This window comes from Manis pentadactyla, chromosome 16 (genome assembly GCF_030020395.1).
Source record: "Manis pentadactyla isolate mManPen7 chromosome 16, mManPen7.hap1, whole genome shotgun sequence".
Classification (NCBI taxonomy): Eukaryota; Metazoa; Chordata; class Mammalia; order Pholidota; family Manidae; genus Manis; species Manis pentadactyla.
Genome location: NC_080034.1, coordinates 27,420,818 through 27,430,193, shown reverse-complemented (window position 1 = coordinate 27,430,193; position 9,376 = coordinate 27,420,818). Strand labels below are relative to the sequence as shown.

General features: G+C 49.4%; 1 long non-coding RNA gene across 2 annotated transcripts; it reads right to left on the bottom strand.

Moving 5' to 3' along the window:
* Positions 1-3,154: 3,154 nt before the first annotated feature.
* LOC118933280 (uncharacterized) lies at positions 3,155-7,908 on the bottom strand. 2 transcript variants are annotated; one of them, XR_005033063.2, is made up of 4 exons: positions 7,755-7,908; positions 7,622-7,681; positions 4,636-4,821; positions 3,155-4,196 (listed from the first exon to the last, which is right to left on the bottom strand). It is a non-coding gene; the product is annotated as an uncharacterized LOC118933280 (long non-coding RNA). The 2 variants fall into 2 exon arrangements; XR_005033062.2 differs by having other exon boundaries at positions 7,781-7,907.
* Positions 7,909-9,376: the final 1,468 nt, after the last annotated feature.

Genomic DNA, 9,376 nt, shown 5'->3' with positions numbered 1-9,376 from the left:
TGAGTTTGGTCTTCTGCCCACAAAACCTCATAGGGCTCCAAACATATCAATTCTCAAGTCCACTAGATCCAGAAAATTCTTTCAAGGCCAGTGCTGCCTCAGTGCTCTTCTTACCTTCTGAGTTCTGCCTTCATTTATTTTTTGTCCCCAGTATTCCATACTTTCTTGCAGACTCATGGAGGCATTTAATGATAATACAAAATATTTTCCCCTGCATTTTTAGCTGTTTTGAGCAGGAGGGCTAGTCTGGATGCCTAGTGTACCACATTACTAGAAGCAGAAATCTGTTTAAGTCCTACCTGTTCTAGGACACATTCCACAACCTCTTCAGCCTACAGAGCTTCTTCCTTTTCAGTGCTTAAATGGAATTTAACCAACCCTGTTCACGTTACGGTACACACGGGAAGCATGACATTTGTATGGCACAGGGCAGTAAGCAGCGGAGGCTGCGTGTTGAGGTGGTGACATGCCCGGGGCTCTGGCTGCCGCACACCTGGCTCAGCAGGGAGGGATGAGTGGACCAGGATCTCTGCACTTTGTGACACATCCTCAGACCTCCTTTTTGGAAATCTGCCCTAAATTATTGATTAAAGCAGTAGTTTCCAGCTTTTTTCTAGTCATCAGAATTGCCTGGAGAGCTTTTAAAAATACCCACATGCAGGCCATATACACTCTCTGGGAAAAGATGGAGTTGAGCAGAAACATGGGAAACGGTTCCCCTCAGTTCTCAGTTGTAGATTGTCCCCGATGTCTCTCTTTAGGGACTTTGTGGGCACCAAGATTGGTGCAGCATCATCAGACCAGACCCGCTGGAGACATTTCTGCTAAAGCCTGCTGCCCCTGGGGCTTCCAGGGCTTCCTGCACGTTCCTGTTTTAAAGACACTGTAGGAATCTTAGAGGCCATACTCTTCTCTGGGTCGATCTGGGGGCTGCGGGCCCGACCTGGAGCCGTCCTGGGTCTTCCAAGCCAGGCTTCCTAGAGGTAGGGGAGTGGATGAGAAGCTGGGCAGGAGCTGCAGACCCCAAACAGGGCCTGGTTTTCCCTGGGACATGAGCGAAGGAAGGAGACACAGCAGAGCCCCTGCTCCAGGCTTGCTGCTGAAGCTGCAGGTTCCACGACAGAATCATCCTCAGGGCCACTTAGCACAGAATGACAGCATGGGGACTGTCACACCCAGACACTGTCTGGAAGTGTCCTTAGGGTGGTGATGGCCTGAGAAGTACAGATGAGTGTAACTGCCAGGACACCTGTCCCCAGCCTGAAGGGACGATTAGGATGTGTCCCAAGGGAGCAGGGCTACTTGCTTTGCAGAAGGAATCTTGCATGTGGCAAGCAGCTTTGTGTCACTGGTGAGCCAGTCCTCTGCAGTCCATTTAGAAAGTTATCCACGGGGTTGTCTTGGTCCTCCTTCCATCTCTCAGGTCCCGCCCATCTCTAAGAGCCTCACTCATTCTCCTGACACATCCTTTGCATCTCTTGGTTTGTTTCTTAATCTGCAAAATGAAGAAGATAATAATGACAGCACTTGGTAGATGCTAACACAGATCCCATAAATGGCCTAGCACAGGCTCTGATCCACTCTGTCGGGCCCTCAGACTATGTTACTTCCAAGACCAGACTTGTCCTGCGCAGCCTGGCACAACCTCCAGTTGGAAATAGAATCAGCCCCAACTATTTCCTGTGCACCTGCTCCTGATGGTCTGCAGAGAGCATGACCTTAGCTGTTCCTGCCTTTGTGGAAACCCAAGGCCCTCCCTGCTCCTTCTCCACATTAAGGCTGCTGGGCAGAGGAAGCCCCTTTGGCCTGGCACTGGTCAGGAGAGGGAGCCACGTCTGTCTGAGTCAAGCTAAGGCCCCTCCTGTACTTAGGAGTGTCCTCCCATTACCTTGGTGGTTTCTAGAAGCTTATCTGTGGACAGTGCATTGACATCCTCTTCTCTGCTTTTCCCATCCCTCCTCCTCTTCCTCTTTCATGGTCTGAATCCCAGGATCCATATATGGTTCATCTTGGTACTTGAAAAAAATTTTCCTGGCCAGAGAGTTCTGGCTTCCAGGAAAGCTCTCCCCTAGTGTGTGGGAGATGGAGGCCGACCTAGGGGGCCTGCCTGTGGTCAGGCTGTCTGCTCTCCCTCCCCTTGGAGCCTGTTTCTCTTTGACTCACCTCTTCTTCCATTGTGAGTTATTTTTGTCTTGACCAGCCAGACCATCTGGGAGAAGTTGTGGAGAAGCCCACAGCTTCCAGTTAACTGGAAGGGCACTTCAAGTGGACCTAGGTATGGCCTTGGCCAAGACGCCCTCCATTCCAGGGCTGTCCCCTCACCTGCCCAAACCCAAGGGCTGGACAAGGTCTGAGCTTTCACGCTCAATTTTTAACTCATTTCACCTTCTGATATATATTAAAACCCTACACCTTCTCCTCCTGCCACCAAAGGATACTCTGAAAAGCTTCAATTAAGAATCATAATTATTTTATGTACATTGCTTCATGTACCTCTGTAAATAGTCTCTATCTAAGCACAGGTCCACTAGCCAGAAAGATCTCGTAGAGCTCTTCTTTCTGTCACTTAATTTGTGAAAACAATAGTCTTTTGTTCTCTGTTGGGCATCACAAGAGGTTGTGATGTCTCACAGGTACTGGTGGAAGATCACAGGCATCTCTCTCTTACCATGCACCCCGTTTCCTGGAGAAATACACACAAGGAGGCACGGGGAATGGAAGGGGCCCTGGGGTGTGTGACTGCAGGCAGAGAAGAGCCCCCGACCCTATGCCTCTGGGAGCTGCACTGGGAGAGGCCAGCTGGGCTGTGTGGCTCTCCCTGGACCTGCTGTGAGATCCAAGTCCTGCTCACCTCCTCTCCCCTCCTTCCCCTGCCCTTGGACCTGAGACCCCACACGGGAGGCTGAGAGAGAGAAAAGGCAGGACTGTGGGTGAGGGAGCAAAGGGCCACCGTCACCGTGAAGCCACAGAGGGAGGAAGGAGGGACTCTTACACCCCTGGGGACTCCTTACGGGATGGAAGGTAAGACTCAACCCTGAAGTTAAAACCGTCGGGTACATTTTGGGACTCCAGGTTCAAGCCTGACTAACGGGAACAAGGCTCATACACGCGCCCATTCACGCCAGAGCCGGTGATGACATGTTTTTCACACACTTTATTCTCCGTCCTCCACACTGGGGATTTCAACATGCCTGTGTCACCCTCCCCAACAATCGCATGAAGTCTGCAGCGTTGTTCTACGACCCTTGAGAAAGTCCTGGGTCTCCACGGCATCACTTTCTCAACCACATTGTGGCCTTAGTTTTTCCAGAATTTTACAGATGAAATGTGCCTGCAAATCACATGTCTAGATCCCCTTGTTTACACCCTTACCCTTGGAGTTCCACCCCATGCCCAGCGTGGACAGTGGCCTTGCCACCAATCAGACAGCCTCTGTTCCTTCTTCTTCCCACCTGCTGTGGCCATCATTGTGAGAACCCAAACCAAAGGTCCCGAGCTGGGCCTGTAACCCACGACCCATCTCCTTGCTGGAGCCCCTGAGCCACAGACCACCCCCTACCCCCAGACCAGGGCTTCTTCACTGATGAAAATGAAGGGAGGATCTGAGCAACAAAATAAATAACACAGTATTGGATTATAAGCCAAAGTCTAAAAAATATCCACGAGGCCACACTTGTATAAATAAATGCCTAAATAAATAAGTAAATGGGGGAGAAGAGATAAGTCTTCCTAGAGGAAAACTCTACCTAGAGGTAATATGTGGATACCCCCTTCTCCAGGAGGAGCTTAAACTCTCCCCTCTGGGGGTATGGACTGCACATGGCCACACGCTTCGAGAGAGTGGGGTGTGGAAGGGGAGGGTCTCTTGGTGGTGGAGAAACCTGGCAAACAATACCCTGGCCAGGTGATCCAGGTCAGCACCATCAGGGACAGGTCCTGTGGACAGCATGTGCTCACCGGCGTGATGCGTCAAGAAGGAACGTCACCTCCGTGGTTTCCTCCGAAACCCATAGCCACAGTCTGGTCATGAAAAGACATCAGCCAAACCCAAATGAAGGGGCCTTTCTGCAGATGCCTGGCCAGTACCCTGCCAAATGTGAAGGTCAGGAAAAACAAAGAAAACTGAGCAACTGTCAGCCAGGAAGAGGCTGAGGAGATGTGATGATGAAATGCACTGTGGTGTCCTGGACGGGAGCCTGGAACAGAAAAGGACGCTAGTGAAAAAAAAAAAAAGAATCTGGTGAAATCCAAATGCAGTCTGGAGTTTAGTTAATACCGATGTACTAACGTTTCTTCATTCTGACAACTGTACCACGGAAATGTAAGACAGTAACACTAGAGATGAGCGGTGTAAGAGAACATTCTGTACTATTTTGCAACTTTTTTGGTAAATCTAAAATTATTCCAAAATAAAACTCTAATTTAAAAAAAAGAGGTGGACTAAGCTAGAACATTTCTTTCTTTGCGTGTGTTTTATTACACAATTAATGTACAAATACAGTCTTGTTATACAGGATTCAAACGAGCAGCTTACAGAGCAGCACCTGGAAGTCTCTCTGTCCTCTGTCCCTGCCTTCCCCTCTCCTCCTCACAGCTAAGAATGTCAGATACGGCTCAACCCCGGAAACTGCTTACCCTGTGCCAGGCTCTGCCAGGAATGCCTCACTTCAGCTGAGTGATGGACCTTAATCTGCGTGACAATCCACTGAGGTGGCACAGCTGGCCCCATTTTAAAGATGGTTGTTGGCCAGGGTGGGTAATAGGCAGCCGAGTCGGGGTTGGAGACCACGTAACTGAGTGCCAGCATCCACGCTTTAATGCCTAGAGAGCGGGTACCACAGCCATTGTTCTGCGCACAGCCCTTGTATATACACATACACATACCTTTTCTCATTCGGACTAATATCCATGTTGTTGGCAACTTTTTATTCTTAACACATGTCCGTGCACCTTCCGTGTCAGTGTCTCAGCCTACCACCATCTTCCTTAATTGCTCTATGCCTGTGTTTTTCAATCAGGGGCAATTTTGTCCCTGGGGGGCATCTGGCAAAGTTGGAGACATTTCTTGCTTGTCACACATGGACATGGATGCTACTGGCATAAGGTGATTAGGGGCCAGGGATGCTGTGAAATATCTTGCACAGGACAGCCCCCAAAATATTATTTGGGTCCAGGATTATGTGGTCCAAAACGTCAGTGGTGCCAAGGTCGAAAACCCCTGCAGGGGCTGTTTGGTGGCCAAACAGGGAGATTCCTAAGATCCTTCCAGCTCTAACCTGCCACCTCTCAGATCCTGCACCTCCTGGCTCCGTCTGTGCCATCCTGTCCCGTCCCTTCCTGCTCCTCCACCCACCCTCCTCATGGACCTGGCACTTCTCAGAAGCACTCTGCGTGACCCTCTTGCTCTGCATCTCTCTTTTTCTTCAACTGCATCACAGGCTCTTGGAGGGCAGAAATGGGACCCATCTCTGTATCATTCATGAGGCCCCATAGGCAATGCGTGGTGGGAAAATCAGAAAATTGCATCACTCCCATTCCTAAAGAAGTGTTACTCTTCAAGGCAATATTTTATCCCAGGACCTCCCAGCCTGGCTGCACAGTACCATTACTCAGAAAGCCTTAGTGAATACAAACGGCTGAGTCCCTTCCCAGACACCAGTTGAATCACAATTTCTTGGGTTGGTCCTGCACAGCCACATTTTGGAAAAGTTCCTTAGGTGATTCTAATGCACACCAGGGAAGATTGCCACTGGGTTGGTGAGTTACCCCTGCAGAGTTATCACAAACCTCTGAACTGGATTCTTGCAGTTCTTAAGATAATGCCTGTTGATAAATTCATGTCAAAGACAGGGTCACATTCAGTTTCTGTTCTCTAATCCAGGGCTTCTCAAATTGTAATGTGCACATGAATCACCTGGGATTACGTTAAAATGTAGACTTGGATTCAGTAGGTCGGGGGTTGGGGGGCCCAAGACCCTGCATTTCTAACAAGTTGCTGGCGAATACTGCTGCTGCTGCTCCAGGGACTTGCTATTTTGAGTAGCAAGGCTTTACATATAGTTGAGTGTCTGGAGGCCTCAGGCTGCTCCCCAAACTTAGGCTCTAAAATGTGTGCTTGCTCTCTGGAGAAGCACCCAGCTACCCTCAGAAAACTCATCTCAAGCACAGTTGAATTGAAACAAAAGCCCTGAGGAGAAATGGCAAATGTTTACTGCAAGTTAGAAAATAAAATCAAGGAATAAAGCAGGAATGTGACAGGTCCTAACTTAAAAAAAAAACCGAACAACCCCAAGAACTTCAGGGCTGCTTCCAGGTTGAACAGCCTCTATTCAATGTCCATTAGAACATCAGCTAAGATCCATCATGAGTGCAATTTCCTCCTGCAGACCAGGGACTTTTGTTTTTTGCTGCTCTGGCCCCACTCTGTTCTCCATCAGTGGGATTTACGCATATGGAACCGAGTGTGGAATTGGGCCCATTACATTTAACTTCCTCTATCTGACATATTTAATACCTACTTTTCAAATAAATGAAATCCCTGTTTAGTGCTGGCCTGGAAAGGTGCAGTCGGTTAAGGGATTTTTCACGGGCAGTTCTATCTGCACAAGGTGGTTCTGTCAGACCCTTGAGTGTGCAGCAACCAGAATCTCACAGAAACTGGGGACCAAGGTTATAGAATACAGGGACAATAATAAACGGACAAATGCAGTTTTAAAAGTCTCAGTAAAAGAAGAGCTGCTTTGTCAGAAGTACAATCACTCACACTTAGAAATGTATGTATACGTCTCAGAATTGGGGAGGGAGAAGCTTCCCGAAGGCACTGGATCTCTGCACCTACCTTCATTATGTGCCATTTTGGAGGGATTTGTGGGCCCTGAGGTTGTAAAATGTAAGAGTGAAATCACAAGTTGGCCAGCTTGGGTCGATCATCCAGGTCCCCATGAGTGTTCTGAACTCATTATCAGTGACTTAGTTCAGGGGACCAGGATTGGAAGTAGGTGAATGAGGCTAGAGGGGAACACCCATGAACCCTTACCAACTGGCTACCTGGTCAGCAGGTGTCAAGGCAAACATACCACAGGGTATCTGGGCTGGGCCAGCATGGAGTTCCAGAAACAGGATCTTCTGGTAAGAAGAGTCCACCACTGTAAAGACTCATTGGCAAGGGATCATTTGCACAGGGTCTCTTGGTTTAAGGCTGATAGCAAAGTGGCATGAGCACAGGACCAGGAGGAGAGAAAGATAAAAATATGGAGGCGATGTAGTGCATCTGCTAATCTTGCTGGAAAGGTGGAGAGAGGCTGAGAAGTTCTTTTCAAGACCACCCCTGTGAGCTTCCAGGGCAGAAGCGCTGCTGTTTCTCAACACAGTGACAGCTGGTAGGGGACCGGTCAGCCATTCTCCCCTTTCATCTACAAAACCCAGACCCTCTAAGCTAGTTAACTTCTCACAGTTGTAGGACGTGTCACAGCAGAGCCTGTCGTCAAACCCAGCCTCTGGGTTCTGGGTCCTGGCGTGGGCTGAGTGAAGGTGGGGTGGAGGTGGGGCCATCAGAGCGTGCAGGGAGCCCTGGGTGTGAAGACTGGCGCTCTGCGTTCCAGTGTTCCCCGTGGCCACTCACCTCAGCCGGCGCACCCCAGAACTTCCAAGACAGAACACTTCGGGAAGTAAACACGAGCACCTGGAAAAATTCACAGTGATGACGTTGCTGCTGTGAATGTCGGCAAACCTCTTCAAGTTCACGCTCAGCTCACCGGTCATCCAGGCTGGGGTCTCTTACCCTCTCGCAGGGTTCCGCCGGCCCCGGCCACCTGGATGTCAGTATTTAGGCCACGGCGGTCCCTTCCTTGCTCCTCCCGCAGCCATCTGAGGGCTCCTGACAGGAAGACAGACGGATGAAGGGCTCCTCTCTGCACCGCCCCGCCCCCATCCTGGCCCGACACAATAACAAACAGCCCTGTGAAAAGCACTTACGTTTATGAACTGTTTATAAATTTACTGACATTGATTTATGACCCTTGGCTGGACCTGACTTTAGACTCTTCAGGGGTATTTCTTTCCTTTCTTCCTTTCTTTTTTGGATTTTTTAAAAGTGTTAATGTTACGGTTCACATTCTTAATACAGCCACATGCCAGGAACCGTGAGGAAGACAGCTGGGAGCCCAACCAATGGCCCGTGGGCAGAAAGGAGACTTGATTGATGCCGGGGGCGGGGGCTGGTGGAGAAAGCTGCCTCTGGTTGGCTCAGGGACAGGCTGTCGCCCCAGAAGACGGCCCCCGAGAGGCTGGCTGGGTTCTGAGGGGCAGGCGGGAGCAGCAGGAAGAGGGAAACTGGATCTGGCACTACATGGACCTCATGGCTTCCTCGATGCATGATCTTAAAACAAAGCAAGTGGCTTGATCCCTAGGAAGCCCAGTTTCCTCATCCATGTAAAGGGGACAGTAATACTGACTTCAGATGGTTGTTTAAAGAGTACATGAGACAATATTTGTAATATACTCCCCTCGATAGGTGCTCAGGACATGGTGGAGAGAACTGTGGAATGGAAACTGGTCTGTGCTGGGCACACTGGGCCCTGGAGAATGTTTCCAAACAAAACTTAGTCAACAGCAACTTGCCTTATGACTTACTAACCAGTTTCCTGTAAGTCTGGAAGGGAAGTGTGCCTCTAGTCTCTTCAGTGGAGGTGTGATCAGGGCGGCTGCACACAGTGGCGGTCAGTCCTGACTCCTCTTTCCAGCCATGCAAAGACGCTGGAGGAAAGTGAGAATGAGGACGTCCTGTCAGCCCCGAATCGGTCTGCCCATCCCCACACCAAGAGAACCAAATATTACTTTCACTGTGTCACTAGAATTGACTATCTGTGTCATTCTACACCCCCCTGTGTCTGCTAAGAAAAGGAGAAACATTGACCGACCACCCTCTGTTGTCAAGAACTCGGCAGAAGGCTCTCATTTTAAATCTCACATGACCCTCCCAAGGGGTGTCGTTCTCCCCATTTCACAGATCAGGAAACTGAGGTTCAGAGAGATTAAAGTAATTTGCCATTATCACTAGCTAGTAAGTAGCTGAGATTATAGAAACCAGCCTGACTCCTAACCAATCCATTATCTTCAAATATCTCTAAATACGTATATTAGAGAACATACAAAATAAAACAAAATATTGACTGAGGGTCTCCGAGAGCTGCTGTGACAGGGCAGCCCAGAGCACATGTCCTTTAGAGCAGGGGATATTCCAAGCTAGCTTGTGCCTGTTCAGCTTCTGTGACTGAGATGAGAGAGACCCCCCCCACCTTTCACCACAGAGCCTTTCTGGTCCTAGAAGAAGAGCAGGAAAAACAAAGACAAAAGCAAAAACCTCTCCGGCTTTCCG